This window comes from Drosophila virilis, chromosome 4 (genome assembly GCF_030788295.1).
Source record: "Drosophila virilis strain 15010-1051.87 chromosome 4, Dvir_AGI_RSII-ME, whole genome shotgun sequence".
NCBI lineage: Eukaryota > Metazoa > Arthropoda > Insecta > Diptera > Drosophilidae > Drosophila > Drosophila virilis.
The window spans coordinates 2,609,300-2,631,318 of record NC_091546.1 but is presented as its reverse complement, the minus strand read 5'-3'; the positions used below and the strand labels follow the sequence as shown (position 1 = coordinate 2,631,318).

The 22,019-nt window shown below is 34.2% G+C and overlaps 1 protein-coding gene and 1 long non-coding RNA gene across 2 annotated transcripts in view; one reads left to right on the top strand and one right to left on the bottom strand.

Annotated features, from left to right (window-relative positions):
* IA-2 (tyrosine phosphatase IA-2) overlaps positions 1–22,019 on the top strand; it is a 71,106-nt gene that overhangs the window by 3,294 nt on the left and 45,793 nt on the right. The gene's annotated exons all lie outside the window — the stretch shown is intronic.
* The window catches only part of LOC116651526 (uncharacterized), a 54,856-nt gene continuing 35,524 nt past the window's right edge, over positions 2,688–22,019 (bottom strand). Inside the window, exon 3 of the long non-coding RNA XR_004304521.2 lies at positions 2,688–2,959. This is a non-coding gene — a long non-coding RNA (uncharacterized lncRNA). The remainder of the gene's footprint in view (positions 2,960–22,019) is intronic.

Here is a 22,019-nt window from a genome sequence, read left to right as displayed (position 1 = left end):
TGGGACCAAATTCAGCTGAATTACCAGGCGAACAGAAATGTCCGCAGGTAGTCAAAAGTCTGCGACACCAGAATAAAATTAGAATGTGCGCCGGCGCGCCATTGGTCAAGCGCAAATCCATGATGGCTGCTCGACGAAATATGTAACTGTAACTATCCTTTTGCTTTTGATTCCTATGCATATTCGTTAATATATAGTGATGCGCAAGCACGGAAGTGATGCGCTGAATTTGGCTGAATTGTGCGATATCCGCTAAGTCTAGCCATTTATTTTGGCGGTTGTCTGTAAATTTAGTAAATTGAGTCCGATCTTGGGCACAATATTTTGACTCGTGAGAACTATATCTATGCCATACGCTTGCAAGCTCCGACGACTCCTTTTTCTAACAAATCGAATGATCCAGGCGTTATTATCCAGGCATCTTTCGAGATATAAAACCGCTATAATATCTTACTTAAATGCGGTTGCTTGGTTGCAATTAATATTTCAAATTTAACGGACGCCACATTCCATTCGGCATGTCGGCTGTGTCACAAAACTTCAACCAAATTCAGCTGAATTACCAGGCGAACAACAATATCAGCAGGTAGCCAAAATTCCGCGACACCAGAATAGACTAGATTGTGCGCCGGCGCGCCATTGGTCAAGCGCAAATCCATGATGGCTGCTCGGCAAAATATGTAACTGTAACTATCCTTTTGCTTTTGATTCCTATGCATATTCGTCAATATATAGTGATGCGCAAGCACGGAAGTGATGCGCCGAATTTGGCTGAATTGTGCGATATCCGCTAAATCTAGCTATTTATTTTAATGAATTCCGGCCAGTTTAGTAAATTGAGTCCGATCTTGGGCACGTGGTTTTTTTTTCAACTCGTGAGTGTATTGAAGCTGTATTAAATATTGCCAAATTTTTAAATTGAAATTATCACCATGTACGATTGGCCATACAAATTTAAATTTGAAAATTCAGCATCAAGTTATAATACTCACACGATAAAAATAATATAATCTGCCGAAGATCAGACTCAATTTAATAAATTTGCAGACATCCGCCAAAATAAATGGCTAGACTTAGCGGATATCGCACAATTCAGCCAAATCCAGCGCATCACTTCCGTGCTTGCGCATCACTATATATTAACGAATATGCATAGGAATCAAAAGCAAAAGGATAGTTACAGTTACATATTTTGCCGAGCAGCCATCATGGATTTGCGCTTGACCAATGGCGCGCCGGCGCACAATCTAGTTTTATTCTGGTGTCGCGGAATTTTGGCTACCTGCTGATATTGTTGTTCGCCTGGTAATTCAGCTGAATTTGGTTTCAATTTTGTGACACAGCCGACATGCCGAATGGAATGTGGCGGCCGTTAAATTTGAAATATTAATTGCAACCAAGCGTCCGCATTTAAGTAAGATATTATAGCGGTTTTATATCTCGTAAGATGCCTGGATCATGCGATTTGTTAGAAAAAGGAGTCGTCGGAGCTTGCAAGCGTATGGCATAGATATAGTTCTCACGAGTCAAAATATATCATGTGCCCAAGATCGGACTCAATTTACTAAATTTACAGACAACCGCCAAAATAAATGGCTAGACTTAGCGGATATCGCACAATTCAGCCAAATTCGGCGCATCACTTCCGTGCTTGCGCATCACTATATATTGACGAATATGCATAGGAATCAAAAGCAAAAGGATAGTTACAGTTACATATTTCGTCGAGCAGCCATCATGGATTTGCGCTTGACCAATGGCGCGCCGGCGCACAATCTAATTTTATTCTGGTGTCGCGGAATTTTGGCTACCTGCTGATATTGTTGTTCGCCTGGTAATTCAGCTGAATTTGGTCCCAATTTTGTGACACAGCCGACATGCCGAATGGAATGTGGCAGCCGTTAAATTTGAAATATTAATTGCAACTAAGCAACCGCATTTAAGTGAGATATTATAGCGGTTTTATATCTCGAAAGATGCCTGGATAATAACGCCTGGATCATTCGATTTGTTAGAAAAAGGACTCGTCGGAGCTTGCAAGCGTATGGCATAGATATAGTTCTCACGAGTCAAAATATATCATGAGCCCAAGATCGGACTCAATTTACTAAATTTGCAGACATCCGCCAAAATAAATGGCTAGACTTAGCGGATATAGAATTATTCTGCCAAATTCGGCGCATCTCTTGCGTGCTGGCGCATCACTATATATTGACGAATATGCATAGGAATCAAAAGCAAAAGGATAGTTACAGTTACATATTTCGTCGAGCAGCCATCATGGATTTGTTCTTGACCAATGGCGCGCCGGCGCACAATCTAATTTTATTCTGGCGTCGCGGGCTTTTGACTACCTGCTGACATTTCTGTTCGCCTGGTAATTCAGCTGAATTTGGTTCCAATTTTGTGACACAGCCGACATGCCGAATGGAATGTGGCGGCCGTTAAATTTGAAATATTAATTGCAACCAAGCGTCCGCATATGTATGGGTAATAAATATGTGCTATCGCTTGATATCTCGTAAACTGCTACGAGAACCGCTGGATCATTCGATTTGTTAGACAGTCGTGCAAGCGTATGGCATAGATATAATAATAGCTAGTTCATTAAAAAGGATTCATTCTCTATTTTGATTTTACTGTATTTACAAAATTCAAAATTTACAGTTAGCTACATTTAATTTAAATATATACCGATGGCAATCGATAGTCGAAAACCTTAAATATCCGTATCTCGGCCAAAAAAAGCTCGATCCCGAAACAGATTGGACACATGTTACATTAATTTAATAATTAATACATTTTATTTCTTTCTCTTAGCATGATACCTACATACATATGTATTATATGTGTCTAATTAAGTTTATTTTTTAAATACATAGATATAGCTCGGTTAAATGAAGCCTTCTTTTATTAGCGAATGTAATCAGAATCGATGCCAGCTCTTGACTTCTTCAATCTGAAAAGATAATAAGAAAAAGTAATTATGTAAATAAAAATGACATCATAAGGCAACACTTTAGATTTGCATATCAAGGGCAAACTTAAGTCATGCTACGTATATTTTTCCAAAATATATATCCATATATACAATTAATGAAAACATTTTTTGCTAAGCATAAAAAGTATGCACCAAAAATTCTAAGCCGTGAATTTGACCACGGCGCAAAGTATGGAATACATAATATTTATAATAAACAAACTCGTTTGCTCAAACATGGTTCATTGTCTATTTTGAAATTGTTAAACAATGCACTTTACGCCTTAGCCCCCAGGCAATGGAGCATACCTGATGTCTTCAGTGTGTGCTCAAATACAGGTGCGAGCATCTTCTTGTGCTTGTTATTTACGTCGTTTCAATGGAAACGCAGTCACGTGCTGTGCTAATTTCGGGTAGATCAGGTGGCAGGACATGTGCCACGGATTCAATTGACGCATTTGTGACGCAAAGGCAACAGCTGCCGATGGGGCAAGTGCGTCAATTGTGTGCTTGAGCTCCTTCATTTACTTTGATTGAATGCTGTTGACAGGCTGGATGTGTGTGGCGATGCGAATATGCTGGCTTAAATATAGCAGCAATAGCAACAACAACAACAACAACAACAAACAGCCGAACATTTCTATTCTTTGGAGTTATAAATGTCACACAGCGGGAAAAATTCATTTTGATTAAGACTTGTGTAAACAGCCGGAAGCTGTGTCGCCCGCGGCAATTCCCTCGCCGCGGCGTTTTCGCTTTATAAATGAAACGCAAATATTTGTGCGTCAACAATGGGGTGGCATATAAAAAAGCAATTCGTAAGCTGCCACACATCAAATTTACCAGATAGTTTAACAGAGAGGCGCTAATAAACGAACGAAACGAAACGAAACGAAAAAAAAAAATATAGGAATAAAAGCACTTTTGTTTCATAGTTGAAAGGCTCCATAAAAACAAAGTCCAGCGCTTGCATAAATATTTAACTGACACATAAAAAGTGTATCAACATGACGAAAAATAAAAACAATAACAAAACCTAAAGAGTTGACCGAGCTCTTCGTAAGTAAGAGTAAAGTAAAATATTTTGTAATATTTATATGTATATTAAATATAAGTTCGTATAAACTGCTATTAATTTTCCTTGTCGATTAATTATTGTCAATTAATCATCATTTTTTATGTTCATTATCAAATTCGATTTGGTTTTTATGACGTTGTGTGTAATTATAGTGACATCGATTGAATTATATCAATTTATATTAATGTAATAAAACCATATTCCGCATTCCAGTTTCTATATTATAATGGCCCGGTCAAAATATTATTTTTAGACGAAGTAGATTTGGCTTATCATGTGTTTATTAACTTGCCCAGATATCTTAGCCTTCCTCTATCTTAACCTACATATTTAAGATTTTCGAGCCAGAAAAGTTTTAATGGAGATTTTAATTTGTTATCGGAACACTCCCCACCGAACAATTTGCTGCGCTCTGAAAAGTATGCAATGAAAATGATCCGGTTTATATACTTATTTTTCGCATGCCATGAAATGAAATTAGAATATTATTTGTTTTCGAAGTGAATAGATGCGTTTTACGCGCGCAGCACTTTGCCTTTGATTTTTATTAAAATCAATTATTTTTGTTATCACAAAATAATCAACTGGCCTGCTCGGGAGTATAGTTTGATTTACCGCGAGTGTATGCTGTGTGTTTTCGTGCACTAAACAATTTAACTTGGAGCTCTAGTAGTTCTTGCTGGTAAGCTCAACTAACATGGTTTGTTGTTTTTGCTTAACTGCATATCGCTGATCTCTTGTGTGCAAGCGATAATCTTTGAACCCGTGCTGCTACTGATTACGTTTTTAATAATTTCCCATTTGTATACATTTTCCGGTCGCCTATTAAAATGGAAGCTAACAGTGTCGCTTTGTGAAAGACTGCGAAATGCAGACAGCTGCTAACAATGTTGGCTATATTAAGCATTTAACATGTATAGGTTCCATGGGTCAAGTGGGTGATTCTGTCGTCCCACGAAATGGTGTGCCTTATAGTTCCGATTCGACTGTAGGCAGCAGAGAAGTTCATTTAGTATGATTCGAGCTGCTAACACGAAGCGAACATTTTGGGATCAAACATGCTCGAGCTAACTAACTGATAATCTTATGAATGATATACCAAGTGATTGTTCCGAATAGAGAAAAAATACCCTTTTTCTTTGTCGATTTGTTTTTGATCCGTTCGAATTAAAATATTAAAAGAAAATCATCAAAAAAGTTTCGATTTTCGAGCCGACCTCCGATATTGAAAAAAACGTGATGTAACCCCTTGCTTTTTTGTTGATTTTGGTCAAAATTTAGATTTTCAGCCCTTTGATGCCAATCGATAGTACTGATCGTTACGAGTCCAAAATGGTATAAAATTCAATAATCGGACATTATTTGGCCGAGATATTTCACAAAATCATGAAAAATGGTTGACTTTACAAACACATCGGTTTTTGGTCAACAACTTTTTTGAGCTCACCGATTGTTAAATTGTTTAAATGCCAATTGATAGTAGGGATCCGTACGAATAAAAAAAGGTACAAAATTTAAAAATCGGACGATATTTACCCGAGATATTAAAAGAAAATTATCAAAAAAGTTTCGATTTTCGAGCCGACCTCCGATATTGTAAAAACGTGATGTAACCCCTTGCTTTTTTGTTGATTTTGGTCAAAATTTAGATTTTCAGCCCTTTGATGCCAATCGATAGTACTGATCGTTACGAGTCCAAAATGGTATAAAATTCAATAATCGGACATTATTTGGCCGAGATATTTCACAAAATCATGAAAATTGGTTGACTTTACAAACACATCGGTTTTTGGTAAACAACTATTTTAAACCCACCGATTGTTAAATTGTTTAAGTGACAATTGATAGTAGGGATCCCTACGAATTAAAAAAGGTACAAAATTTAAAAATCGGACTATATTTTCCCGAGATATTAAGAAAAAATCATCAAAAAAGTTTCGATTTTCGAGCCGACCCCCGATATTGAAAAATACATGATGTAACCCCTTGCTTTTTTGTTGATTTTGGTCAAAATTTAGATTTTCAGCCCTTTGATGCCAATCGATAGTACTGATCGTTACGAGTCCAAAATGGTATAAAATTCAATAATCGGACATTATTTGGCCGAGATATTCCACAAAATCATGAAAAATGGTTGACTTTACAAACACATCGGTTTTTGGTCAACAACTTTTTTGAGCCCACCGATTGTTAAATTGTTTAAATGCCAATTGATAGTAGGGATCCGTACGAATTAAAAAAGGTACAAAATTTAAAAATCTGACGATATTTACCCGAGATATTAAAAGAAAATTATCAAAAAAGTTTCGATTTTCGAGCCGACCTCCGATATTGTAAAAAACGTGATGTAACCCCTTGCTTTTTTGTTGATTTTGGTCAAAATTTAGATTTTCAGCCCTTTGATGCCAATCGATAGTACTGATCGTTACGAGTCCAAAATGGTATAAAATTCAAAAATCGGACATTATTTGGCCGAGATATTCCACAAAATCATGAAAAATGGTTGACTTTACAAACACATCGGTTTTTGGTCAACAACTTTTTTGAGCCCACCGATTGTTAAATTGTTTAAATGCCAATTGATAGTAGGGATCCGTACGAATAAAAAAAGGTACAAAATTTAAAAATCGGACGATATTTACCCGAGATATTAAAAGAAAATTATCAAAAAAGTTTCTATTTTCGAGCCGACCTCCGATATTGTAAAAACGTGATGTAACCCCTTGCTTTTTTGTTGATTTTGGTCAAAATTTAGATTTTCAGCCCTTTGATGCCAATCGATAGTACTGATCGTTACGAGTCCAAAATGGTATAAAATTCAATAATCGGACATTATTTGGCCGAGATATTCCACAAAATCATGAAAAATGGTTGACTTTACAAACACATCGGTTTTTGGTCAACAACTTTTTTGAGCCCACCGATTGTTAAATTGTTTAAATGCCAATTGATAGTAGGGATCCGTACGAATTAAAAAAGGTACAAAATTTAAAAATCTGACGATATTTACCCGAGATATTAAAAGAAAATTATCAAAAAAGTTTCGATTTTCGAGCCGACCTCCGATATTGTAAAATACATGATGTAACCCCTTGCTTTTTTGTTGATTTTGGTCAAAATTTAGATTTTCAGCCCTTTGATGCCAATCGATAGTACTGATCGTTACGAGTCCAAAATGGTATAAAATTCAATAATCGGACATTATTTGGCCGAGATATTCCACAAAATCATGAAAAATGGTTGACTTTACAAACACATCGGTTTTTGGTCAACAACTTTTTTGAGCCCACCGATTGTTAAATTGTTTAAATGCCAATTGATAGTAGGGATCCGTACGAATTAAAAAAGGTACAAAATTTAAAAATCGGACGATATTTACCCGAGATATTAAAAGAAAATTATCAAAAAAGTTTCGATTTTCGAGCCGACCTCCGATATTGTAAAAAACGTGATGTAACCCCTTGCTTTTTTGTTGATTTTGGTCAAAATTTAGATTTTCAGCCCTTTGATGCCAATCGATAGTACTGATCGTTACGAGTCCAAAATGGTATAAAATTCAAAAATCGGACATTATTTGGCCGAGATATTCCACAAAATCATGAAAAATGGTTGACTTTACAAACACATCGGTTTTTGGTCAACAACTTTTTTGAGCCCACCGATTGTTAAATTGTTTAAATGCCAATTGATAGTAGGGATCCGTACGAATAAAAAAAGGTACAAAATTTAAAAATCGGACGATATTTACCCGAGATATTAAAAGAAAATTATCAAAAAAGTTTCTATTTTCGAGCCGACCTCCGATATTGTAAAAACGTGATGTAACCCCTTGCTTTTTTGTTGATTTTGGTCAAAATTTAGATTTTCAGCCCTTTGATGCCAATCGATAGTACTGATCGTTACGAGTCCAAAATGGTATAAAATTCAATAATCGGACATTATTTGGCCGAGATATTCCACAAAATCATGAAAAATGGTTGACTTTACAAACACATCGGTTTTTGGTCAACAACTTTTTTGAGCCCACCGATTGTTAAATTGTTTAAATGCCAATTGATAGTAGGGATCCGTACGAATAAAAAAAGGTACAAAATTTAAAAATCGGACGATATTTACCCGAGATATTAAAAGAAAATTATCAAAAAAGTTTCTATTTTCGAGCCGACCTCCGATATTGTAAAAACGTGATGTAACCCCTTGCTTTTTTGTTGATTTTGGTCAAAATTTAGATTTTCAGCCCTTTGATGCCAATCGATAGTACTGATCGTTACGAGTCCAAAATGGTATAAAATTCAATAATCGGACATTATTTGGCCGAGATATTCCACAAAATCATGAAAAATGGTTGACTTTACAAACACATCGGTTTTTGGTCAACAACTTTTTTGAGCCCACCGATTGTTAAATTGTTTAAATGCCAATTGATAGTAGGGATCCGTACGAATAAAAAAAGGTACAAAATTTAAAAATCGGACGATATTTACCCGAGATATTAAAAGAAAATTATCAAAAAAGTTTCTATTTTCGAGCCGACCTCCGATATTGTAAAAACGTGATGTAACCCCTTGCTTTTTTGTTGATTTTGGTCAAAATTTAGATTTTCAGCCCTTTGATGCCAATCGATAGTACTGATCGTTACGAGTCCAAAATGGTATAAAATTCAATAATCGGACATTATTTGGCCGAGATATTCCACAAAATCATGAAAAATGGTTGACTTTACAAACACATCGGTTTTTGGTCAACAACTTTTTTGAGCCCACCGATTGTTAAATTGTTTAAATGCCAATTGATAGTAGGGATCCGTACGAATTAAAAAAGGTACAAAATTTAAAAATCTGACGATATTTACCCGAGATATTAAAAGAAAATTATCAAAAAAGTTTCGATTTTCGAGCCGACCTCCGATATTGTAAAATACATGATGTAACCCCTTGCTTTTTTGTTGATTTTGGTCAAAATTTAGATTTTCAGCCCTTTGATGCCAATCGATAGTACTGATCGTTACGAGTCCAAAATGGTATAAAATTCAATAATCGGACATTATTTGGCCGAGATATTCCACAAAATCATGAAAAATGGTTGACTTTACAAACACATCGGTTTTTGGTCAACAACTTTTTTGAGCCCACCGATTGTTAAATTGTTTAAATGCCAATTGATAGTAGGGATCCGTACGAATTAAAAAAGGTACAAAATTTAAAAATCTGACGATATTTACCCGAGATATTAAAAGAAAATTATCAAAAAAGTTTCGATTTTCGAGCCGACCTCCGATATTGTAAAAAACGTGATGTAACCCCTTGCTTTTTTGTTGATTTTGGTCAAAATTTAGATTTTCAGCCCTTTGATGCCAATCGATAGTACTGATCGTTACGAGTCCAAAATGGTATAAAATTCAAAAATCGGACATTATTTGGCCGAGATATTCCACAAAATCATGAAAAATGGTTGACTTTACAAACACATCGGTTTTTGGTCAACAACTTTTTTGAGCCCACCGATTGTTAAATTGTTTAAATGCCAATTGATAGTAGGGATCCGTACGAATAAAAAAAGGTACAAAATTTAAAAATCGGACGATATTTACCCGAGATATTAAAAGAAAATTATCAAAAAAGTTTCTATTTTCGAGCCGACCTCCGATATTGTAAAAACGTGATGTAACCCCTTGCTTTTTTGTTGATTTTGGTCAAAATTTAGATTTTCAGCCCTTTGATGCCAATCGATAGTACTGATCGTTACGAGTCCAAAATGGTATAAAATTCAAAAATCGGACATTATTTGGCCGAGATATTCCACAAAATCATGAAAAATGGTTGACTTTACAAACACATCGGTTTTTGGTCAACAACTTTTTTGAACCCACCGCTTTTTAAATTGTTTAAATGCCAATTGAATGTAGGGATCCCTACGAATTAAAAAATGTATAAAATTTAAAAATCGGACGATATTTACCCGAGATATTAAAAGAAAATCATCAAAAAAGTTTCGATTTTCGAGCCGACCTCCGATATTGAAAAAAACGTGATGTAACCCCTTGCTTTTTTGTTGATTTGGGTCAAAATTTAGATTTTCAGCCCTTTGATGCCAATCGATAGTACTGATCGTTACGAGTCCAAAATGGTATAAAATTCAATAATCGGACATTATTTGGCCGAGATATTTCACAAAATCATGAAAATTGGTTGACTTTACAAACACATCGGTTTTTGGTAAACAACTATTTTAAACCCACCGATTGTTAAATTGTTTAAGTGACAATTGATAGTAGGGATCCGTACGAATTAAAAAAGGTACAAAATTTAAAAATCGGACTATATTTTCCCGAGATATTAAGAAAAAATCATCAAAAAAGTTTCGATTTTCGAGCCGACCCCCGATATTGAAAAATACATGATGTAACCCCTTGCTTTTTTGTTGATTTTGGTCAAAATTTAGATTTTCAGCCCTTTGATGCCTATCGATAGTACTGATCGTTACGAGTCCAAAATGGTATAAAATTCAAAAATCGGACATTATTTGGCCGAGATATTCCACAAAATCATGAAAAATGGTTGACTTTACAAACACATCGGTTTTTGGTCAACAACTTTTTTGAGCCCACCGATTGTTAAATTGTTTAAATGCCAATTGATAGTAGGGATCCGTACGAATAAAAAAAGGTACAAAATTTAAAAATCGGACGATATTTACCCGAGATATTAAAAGAAAATTATCAAAAAAGTTTCGATTTTCGAGCCGACCTCCGATATTGTAAAAACGTGATGTAACCCCTTGCTTTTTTGTTGATTTTGGTCAAAATTTAGATTTTCAGCCCTTTGATGCCAATCGATAGTACTGATCGTTACGAGTCCAAAATGGTATAAAATTCAAAAATCGGACATTATTTGGCCGAGATATTCCACAAAATCATGAAAAATGGTTGACTTTACAAACACATCGGTTTTTGGTCAACAACTTTTTCGAGCCCACCGATTGTTAAATTGTTTAAATGCCAATTGATAGTAGGGATTCGTACGAATTAAAAAAGGTACAAAATTTTAAAATCGGACGATATTTACCCGAGATATTAAAAGAAAATTATCAAAAAAGTTTCGATTTTCGAGCCGACCTCCGATATTGTAAAAAACGTGATGTAACCCCTTGCTTTTTTGTTGATTTTGGTCAAAATTTAGATTTTCAGCCCTTTGATGCCAATCGATAGTACTGATCGTTACGAGTCCAAAATGGTATAAAATTCAAAAATCGGACATTATTTGGCCGAGATATTCCACAAAATCATGAAAAATGGTTGACTTTACAAACACATCGGTTTTTGGTCAACAACTTTTTTGAGCCCACCGATTGTTAAATTGTTTAAATGCCAATTGATAGTAGGGATTCGTACGAATTAAAAAAGGTACAAAATTTAAAAATCGGACGATATTTACCCGAGATATTAAAAGAAAATTATCAAAAAAGTTTCGATTTTCGAGCCGACCTCCGATATTGTAAAAAACGTGATGTAACCCCTTGCTTTTTTGTTGATTTGGGTCAAAATTTAGATTTTCAGCCCTTTGATGCCAATCGATAGTACTGATCGTTACGAGTCCAAAATGGTATAAAATTCAATAATCGGACATTATTTGGCCGAGATATTCCACAAAATCATGAAAAATGGTTGACATTACAAACACATCGGTTTTTGGCAAACAACTTTTTTGAACCCACCGATTGTTAAATTGTTTAAATGCCAATTGATAGTAGGGATCCGTACGAAATAAAAAATGTATAAAGTTTAAAAATCAGACAATATTTACCCGAGATATTAAAAGAAAATCATCAAAAAAGTTTCGATTTTCGAGCCGACCTCCGATATTGAAAAAAACGTGATGTAACCCCTTGCTTTTTTGTTGATTTGGGTCAAAATTTAGATTTTCAGCCCTTTGATGCCAATCGATAGTACTGATCGTTACGAGTCCAAAATGGTATAAAATTCAATAATCGGACATTATTTGGCCGAGATATTCCACAAAATCATGAAAAATGGTTGACTTTACAAACACATCGGTTTTTGGTCAACAACTTTTTCGAGCCCACCGATTGTTAAATTGTTTAAATGCCAATTGATAGTAGGGATTCGTACGAATTAAAAAAGGTACAAAATTTTAAAATCGGACGATATTTACCCGAGATATTAAAAGAAAATTATCAAAAAAGTTTCGATTTTCGAGCCGACCTCCGATATTGTAAAAAACGTGATGTAACCCCTTGCTTTTTTGTTGATTTTGGTCAAAATTTAGATTTTCAGCCCTTTGATGCCTATCGATAGTACTGATCGTTACGAGTCCAAAATGGTATAAAATTCAAAAATCGGACATTATTTGGCCGAGATATTCCACAAAATCATGAAAAATGGTTGACTTTACAAACACATCGGTTTTTGGTCAACAACTTTTTCGAGCCCACCGATTGTTAAATTGTTTAAATGCCAATTGATAGTAGGGATTCGTACGAATTAAAAAAGGTACAAAATTTTAAAATCGGACGATATTTACCCGAGATATTAAAAGAAAATTATCAAAAAAGTTTCGATTTTCGAGCCGACCTCCGATATTGTAAAAAACGTGATGTAACCCCTTGCTTTTTTGTTGATTTTGGTCAAAATTTAGATTTTCAGCCCTTTGATGCCAATCGATAGTACTGATCGTTACGAGTCCAAAATGGTATAAAATTCAAAAATCGGACATTATTTGGCCGAGATATTCCACAAAATCATGAAAAATGGTTGACTTTACAAACACATCGGTTTTTGGTCAACAACTTTTTTGAGCCCACCGATTGTTAAATTGTTTAAATGCCAATTGATAGTAGGGATTCGTACGAATTAAAAAAGGTACAAAATTTAAAAATCTGACGATATTTACCCGAGATATTAAAAGAAAATTATCAAAAAAGTTTCGATTTTCGAGCCGACCTCCGATATTGTAAAAAACGTGATGTAACCCCTTGCTTTTTTGTTGATTTGGGTCAAAATTTAGATTTTCAGCCCTTTGATGCCAATCGATAGTACTGATCGTTACGAGTCCAAAATGGTATAAAATTCAATAATCGGACATTATTTGGCCGAGATATTCCACAAAATCATGAAAAATGGTTGACATTACAAACACATCGGTTTTTGGCAAACAACTTTTTTGAACCCACCGATTGTTAAATTGTTTAAATGCCAATTGATAGTAGGGATCCGTACGAAATAAAAAATGTATAAAGTTTAAAAATCAGACAATATTTACCCGAGATATTAAAAGAAAATCATCAAAAAAGTTTCGATTTTCGAGCCGACCTCCGATATTGAAAAAAACGTGATGTAACCCCTTGCTTTTTTGTTGATTTGGGTCAAAATTTAGATTTTCAGCCCTTTGATGCCAATCGATAGTACTGATCGTTACGAGTCCAAAATGGTATAAAATTCAATAATCGGACATTATTTGGCCGAGATATTCCACAAAATCATGAAAAATGGTTGACTTTACAAACACATCGGTTTTTGGTCAACAACTTTTTCGAGCCCACCGATTGTTAAATTGTTTAAATGCCAATTGATAGTAGGGATTCGTACGAATTAAAAAAGGTACAACATTTTAAAATCGGACGATATTTACCCGAGATATTAAAAGAAAATTATCAAAAAAGTTTCGATTTTCGAGCCGACCTCCGATATTGTAAAAAACGTGATGTAACCCCTTGCTTTTTTGTTGATTTTGGTCAAAATTTAGATTTTCAGCCCTTTGATGCCAATCGATAGTACTGATCGTTACGAGTCCAAAATGGTATAAAATTCAATAATCGGACATTATTTGGCCGAGATATTCCACAAAATCATGAAAAATGGTTGACTTTACAAACACATCGGTTTTTGGTCAACAACTTTTTTGAGCCCACCGATTGTTAAATTGTTTAAATGCCAATTGATAGTAGGGATCCGTACGAATTAAAAAAGGTACAAAATTTAAAAATCTGACGATATTTACCCGAGATATTAAAAGAAAATTATCAAAAAAGTTTCGATTTTCGAGCCGACCTCCGATATTGTAAAAAACGTGATGTAACCCCTTGCTTTTTTGTTGATTTTGGTCAAAATTTAGATTTTCAGCCCTTTGATGCCAATCGATAGTACTGATCGTTACGAGTCCAAAATGGTATAAAATTCAATAATCGGACATTATTTGGCCGAGATATTCCACAAAATCATGAAAAATGGTTGACATTACAAACACATCGGTTTTTGGCAAACAACTTTTTTGAACCCACCGATTGTTAAATTGTTTAAATGCCAATTGATAGTAGGGATTCGTACGAATTAAAAAAGGTACAAAATTTAAAAATCTGACGATATTTACCCGAGATATTAAAAGAAAATTATCAAAAAAGTTTCGATTTTCGAGCCGACCTCCGATATTGTAAAAACGTGATGTAACCCCTTGCTTTTTTGTTGATTTTGGTCAAAATTTAGATTTTCAGCCCTTTGATGCCAATCGATAGTACTGATCGTTACGAGTCCAAAATGGTATAAAATTCAAAAATCGGACATTATTTGGCCGAGATATTCCACAAAATCATGAAAAATGGTTGACTTTACAAACACATCGGTTTTTGGTCAACAACTTTTTTGAGCCCACCGATTGTTAAATTGTTTAAATGCCAATTGATAGTAGGGATTCGTACGAATTAAAAAAGGTACAAAATTTAAAAATCTGACGATATTTACCCGAGATATTAAAAGAAAATTATCAAAAAAGTTTCGATTTTCGAGCCGACCTCCGATATTGTAAAAAACGTGATGTAACCCCTTGCTTTTTTGTTGATTTGGGTCAAAATTTAGATTTTCAGCCCTTTGATGCCAATCGATAGTACTGATCGTTACGAGTCCAAAATGGTATAAAATTCAATAATCGGACATTATTTGGCCGAGATATTCCACAAAATCATGAAAAATGGTTGACATTACAAACACATCGGTTTTTGGCAAACAACTTTTTTGAACCCACCGATTGTTAAATTGTTTAAATGCCAATTGATAGTAGGGATCCGTACGAAATAAAAAATGTATAAAGTTTAAAAATCAGACAATATTTACCCGAGATATTAAAAGAAAATCATCAAAAAAGTTTCGATTTTCGAGCCGACCTCCGATATTGTAAAAAACGTGATGTAACCCCTTGCTTTTTTGTTGATTTGGGTCAAAATTTAGATTTTCAGCCCTTTGATGCCAATCGATAGTACTGATCGTTACGAGTCCAAAATAGTATAAAATTCAATAATCGGACATTATTTGGCCGAGATATTCCACAAAATCATGAAAAATGGTTGACTTTACAAACACATCGTTTTTTGGTCAACAACTTTTTTGAACCCACCGTTTTTTAAATTGTTTAAGTGCCAATTGAAAGTAGGGATCCCTACGAATTAAAAAATGTATAAAATTTAAAAATCGGACGATATTTACCCGAGATATTAAAAGAAAATCATCAAAAAAGTTTCGATTTTCGAGCCGACCTCCGATATTGAAAAAAACGTGATGTAACCCCTTGCTTTTTTGTTGATTTGGGTCAAAATTTAGATTTTCAGCCCTTTGATGCCAATCGATAGTACTGATCGTTACGAGTCCAAAATGGTATAAAATTCAATAATCGGACATTATTTGGCCGAGATATTTCACAAAATCATGAAAATTGGTTGACTTTACAAACACATCGGTTTTTGGTAAACAACTATTTTGAGCCCACCGATTGTTAAATTGTTTAAATGCCAATTGATAGTAGGGATCCGTACGAATAAAAAAAGGTACAAAATTTAAAAATCGGACGATATTTACCCGAGATATTAAAAGAAAATTATCAAAAAAGTTTCGATTTTCGAGCCGACCTCCGATATTGTAAAAACGTGATGTAACCCCTTGCTTTTTTGTTGATTTTGGTCAAAATTTAGATTTTCAGCCCTTTGATGCCAATCGATAGTACTGATCGTTACGAGTCCAAAATGGTATAAAATTCAAAAATCGGACATTATTTGGCCGAGATATTCCACAAAATCATGAAAAATGGTTGACTTTACAAACACATCGGTTTTTGGTCAACAACTTTTTTGAGCCCACCGATTGTTAAATTGTTTAAATGCCAATTGATAGTAGGGATTCGTACGAATTAAAAAAGGTACAAAATTTAAAAATCGGACGATATTTACCCGAGATATTAAAAGAAAATTATCAAAAAAGTTTCGATTTTCGAGCCGACCTCCGATATTGTAAAAAACGTGATGTAACCCCTTGCTTTTTTGTTGATTTTGGTCAAAATTTAGATTTTCAGCCCTTTGATGCCTATCGATAGTACTGATCGTTACGAGTCCAAAATGGTATAAAATTCAAAAATCGGACATTATTTGGCCGAGATATTCCACAAAATCATGAAAAATGGTTGACTTTACAAACACATCGGTTTTTGGTCAACAACTTTTTTGAGCCCACCGATTGTTAAATTGTTTAAATGCCAATTGATAGTAGGGATCCGTACGAATAAAAAAAGGTACAAAATTTAAAAATCGGACGATATTTACCTGAGATATTAAAAGAAAATTATCAAAAAAGTTTCGATTTTCGAGCCGACCTCCGATATTGTAAAAACGTGATGTAACCCCTTGCTTTTTTGTTGATTTTGGTCAAAATTTAGATTTTCAGCCCTTTGATGCCAATCGATAGTACTGATCGTTACGAGTCCAAAATGGTATAAAATTCAAAAATCGGACATTATTTGGCCGAGATATTCCACAAAATCATGAAAAATGGTTGACTTTACAAACACATCGGTTTTTGGTCAACAACTTTTTTGAGCCCACCGATTGTTAAATTGTTTAAATGCCAATTGATAGTAGGGATTCGTACGAATTAAAAAAGGTACAAAATTTAAAAATCGGACGATATTTACCCGAGATATTAAAAGAAAATTATCAAAAAAGTTTCGATTTTCGAGCCGACCTCCGATATTGTAAAAAACGTGATGTAACCCCTTGCTTTTTTGTTGATTTTGGTCAAAATTTAGATTTTCAGCCCTTTGATGCCAATCGATAGTACTGATCGTTACGAGTCCAAAATGGTATAAAATTCAATAATCGGACATTATTTGGCCGAGATATTCCACAAAATCATGAAAAATGGTTGACATTACAAACACATCGGTTTTTGGCAAACAACTTTTTTGAACCCACCGATTGTTAAATTGTTTAAATGCCAATTGATAGTAGGGATCCGTACGAAATAAAAAATGTATAAAGTTTAAAAATCGGACGATATTTACCCGAGATATTAAAAGAAAATTATCAAAAAAGTTTCGATTTTCGAGCCGACCTCCGATATTGTAAAAAACGTGAGGTAACCCCTTGCTTTTTTGTTGATTTTGGTCAAAATTTAGATTTTCAGCCCTTTGATGCCAATCGATAGTACTGATCGTTACGAGTCCAAAATGGTATAAAATTCAAAAATCGGACATTATTTGGCCGAGATATTCCACAAAATCATGAAAAATGGTTGACTTTACAAACACATCGGTTTTTGGTCAACAACTTTTTTGAGCCCACCGATTGTTAAATTGTTTAAATGCCAATTGATAGTAGGGATTCGTACGAATTAAAAAAGGTACAAAATTTAAAAATCTGACGATATTTACCCGAGATATTAAAAGAAAATTATCAAAAAAGTTTCGATTTTCGAGCCGACCTCCGATATTGTAAAAAACGTGATGTAACCCCTTGCTTTTTTGTTGATTTGGGTCAAAATTTAGATTTTCAGCCCTTTGATGCCAATCGATAGTACTGATCGTTACGAGTCCAAAATGGTATAAAATTCAATAATCGGACATTATTTGGCCGAGATATTCCACAAAATCATGAAAAATGGTTGACATTACAAACACATCGGTTTTTGGCAAACAACTTTTTTGAACCCACCGATTGTTAAATTGTTTAAATGCCAATTGATAGTAGGGATCCGTACGAAATAAAAAATGTATAAAGTTTAAAAATCAGACAATATTTACCCGAGATATTAAAAGAAAATCATCAAAAAAGTTTCGATTTTCGAGCCGACCTCCGATATTGTAAAAAACGTGATGTAACCCCTTGCTTTTTTGTTGATTTGGGTCAAAATTTAGATTTTCAGCCCTTTGATGCCAATCGATAGTACTGATCGTTACGAGTCCAAAATAGTATAAAATTCAATAATCGGACATTATTTGGCCGAGATATTCCACAAAATCATGAAAAATGGTTGACTTTACAAACACATCGTTTTTTGGTCAACAACTTTTTTGAACCCACCGTTTTTTAAATTGTTTAAGTGCCAATTGAAAGTAGGGATCCCTACGAATTAAAAAATGTATAAAATTTAAAAATCGGACGATATTTACCCGAGATATTAAAAGAAAATCATCAAAAAAGTTTCGATTTTCGAGCCGACCTCCGATATTGAAAAAAACGTGATGTAACCCCTTGCTTTTTTGTTGATTTGGGTCAAAATTTAGATTTTCAGCCCTTTGATGCCAATCGATAGTACTGATCGTTACGAGTCCAAAATGGTATAAAATTCAATAATCGGACATTATTTGGCCGAGATATTTCACAAAATCATGAAAATTGGTTGACTTTACAAACACATCGGTTTTTGGTAAACAACTATTTTGAGCCCACCGATTGTTAAATTGTTTAAATGCCAATTGATAGTAGGGATCCGTACGAATAAAAAACGGTACAAAATTTAAAAATCGGACGATATTTACCCGAGATATTAAAAGAAAATTATCAAAAAAGTTTCGATTTTCGAGCCGACCTCCGATATTGTAAAAACGTGATGTAACCCCTTGCTTTTTTGTTGATTTTGGTCAAAATTTAGATTTTCAGCCCTTTGATGCCAATCGATAGTACTGATCGTTACGAGTCCAAAATGGTATAAAATTCAAAAATCGGACATTATTTGGCCGAGATATTCCACAAAATCATGAAAAATGGTTGACTTTACAAACACATCGGTTTTTGGTCAACAACTTTTTTGAGCCCACCGATTGTTAAATTGTTTAAATGCCAATTGATAGTAGGGATTCGTACGAATTAAAAAAGGTACAAAATTTAAAAATCGGACGATATTTACCCGAGATATTAAAAGAAAATTATCAAAAAAGTTTCGATTTTCGAGCCGACCTCCGATATTGTAAAAAACGTGATGTAACCCCTTGCTTTTTTGTTGATTTTGGTCAAAATTTAGATTTTCAGCCCTTTGATGCCTATCGATAGTACTGATCGTTACGAGTCCAAAATGGTATAAAATTCAAAAATCGGACATTATTTGGCCGAGATATTCCACAAAATCATGAAAAATGGTTGACTTTACAAACACATCGGTTTTTGGTCAACAACTTTTTTGAGCCCACCGATTGTTAAATTGTTTAAATGCCAATTGATAGTAGGGATCCGTACGAATAAAAAAAGGTACAAAATTTAAAAATCGGACGATATTTACCCGAGATATTAAAAGAAAATTATCAAAAAAGTTTCGATTTTCGAGCCGACCTCCGATATTGTAAAAACGTGATGTAACCCCTTGCTTTTTTGTTGATTTTGGTCAAAATTTAGATTTTCAGCCCTTTGATGCCAATCGATAGTACTGATCGTTACGAGTCCAAAATGGTATAAAATTCAAAAATCGGACATTATTTGGCCGAGATATTCCACAAAATCATGAAAAATGGTTGACTTTACAAACACATCGGTTTTTGGTCAACAACTTTTTTGAGCCCACCGATTGTTAAATTGTTTAAATGCCAATTGATAGTAGGGATTCGTACGAATTAAAAAAGGTACAAAATTTAAAAATCGGACGATATTTACCCGAGATATTAAAAGAAAATTATCAAAAAAGTTTCGATTTTCGAGCCGACCTCCGATATTGTAAAAAACGTGATGTAACCCCTTGCTTTTTTGTTGATTTTGGTCAAAATTTAGATTTTCAGCCCTTTGATGCCAATCGATAGTACTGATCGTTACGAGTCCAAAATGGTATAAAATTCAATAATCGGACATTATTTGGCCGAGATATTCCACAAAATCATGAAAAATGGTTGACATTACAAACACATCGGTTTTTGGCAAACAACTTTTTTGAACCCACCGATTGTTAAATTGTTTAAATGCCAATTGATAGTAGGGATCCGTACGAAATAAAAAATGTATAAAGTTTAAAAATCGGACGATATTTACCCGAGATATTAAAAGAAAATTATCAAAAAAGTTTCGATTTTCGAGCCGACCTCCGATATTGTAAAAAACGTGAGGTAACCCCTTGCTTTTTTGTTGATTTGGGTCAAAATTTAGATTTTCAGCCCTTTGATACCAATCGATAGTACTGATCTTTACGAGTCTTAAATGGTATAAAATTCAATAATCGGACATTATTTGGGCGAGATATTCCACAAAATAATGAAAAATGGTTGACTTTACAAACACATCGGTTTTTGGTCAACAACTTTTTTGAGCCCACCGATTGTTAAATTGTTTAAATGCCAATTGATAGTAGGGATCCGTACGAATAAAAAAAGGTACAAAATTTAAAAATCGGACGATATTTACCCGAGATATTAAAAGAAAATTATCAAAAAAGTTTCGATTTTCGAGCCGACCTCCGATATTGTAAAAACGTGATGTAACCCCTTGCTTTTTTGTTGATTTTGGTCAAAATTTAGATTTTCAGCCCTTTGATGCCAATCGATAGTACTGATCGTTACGAGTCCAAAATGGTATAAAATTCAAAAATCGGACATTATTTGGCCGAGATATTCCACAAAATCATGAAAAATGGTTGACTTTACAAACACATCGGTTTTTGGTCAACAACTTTTTTGAGCCCACCGATTGTTAAATTGTTTAAATGCCAATTGATAGTAGGGATTCGTACGAATTAAAAAAGGTACAAAATTTAAAAATCGGACGATATTTACCCGAGATATTAAAAGAAAATTATCAAAAAAGTTTCGATTTTCGAGCCGACCTCCGATATTGTAAAAAACGTGATGTAACCAACCCCTTGCTTTTTTGTTGATTTTGGTCAAAATTTAGATTTTCAGCCCTTTGATGCCAATCGATAGTACTGATCGTTACGAGTCCAAAATGGTATAAAATTCAATAATCGGACATTATTTGGCCGAGATATTCCACAAAATCATGAAAAATGGTTGACTTTACAAACACATCGGTTTTTGGTCAACAACTTTTTTGAGCCCACCGATTGTTAAATTGTTTAAATGCCAATTGATAGTAGGGATCCGTACGAATTAAAAAAGGTACAAAATTTAAAAATCTGACGATATTTACCCGAGATATTAAAAGAAAATTATCAAAAAAGTTTCGATTTTCGAGCCGACCTCCGATATTGTAAAAAACGTGATGTAACCCCTTGCTTTTTTGTTGATTTTGGTCAAAATTTAGATTTTCAGCCCTTTGATGCCAATCGATAGTACTGATCGTTACGAGTCCAAAATGGTATAAAATTCAATAATCGGACATTATTTGGCCGAGATATTCCACAAAATCATGAAAAATGGTTGACATTACAAACACATCGGTTTTTGGCAAACAACTTTTTTGAACCCACCGATTGTTAAATTGTTTAAATGCCAATTGATAGTAGGGATCCGTACGAAATAAAAAATGTATAAAGTTTAAAAATCAGACAATATTTACCCGAGATATTAAAAGAAAATCATCAAAAAAGTTTCGATTTTCGAGCCGACCTCCGATATTGTAAAAAACGTGATGTAACCCCTTGCTTTTTTGTTGATTTGGGTCAAAATTTAGATTTTCAGCCCTTTGATGCCAATCGATAGTACTGATCGTTACGAGTCCAAAATAGTATAAAATTCAATAATCGGACATTATTTG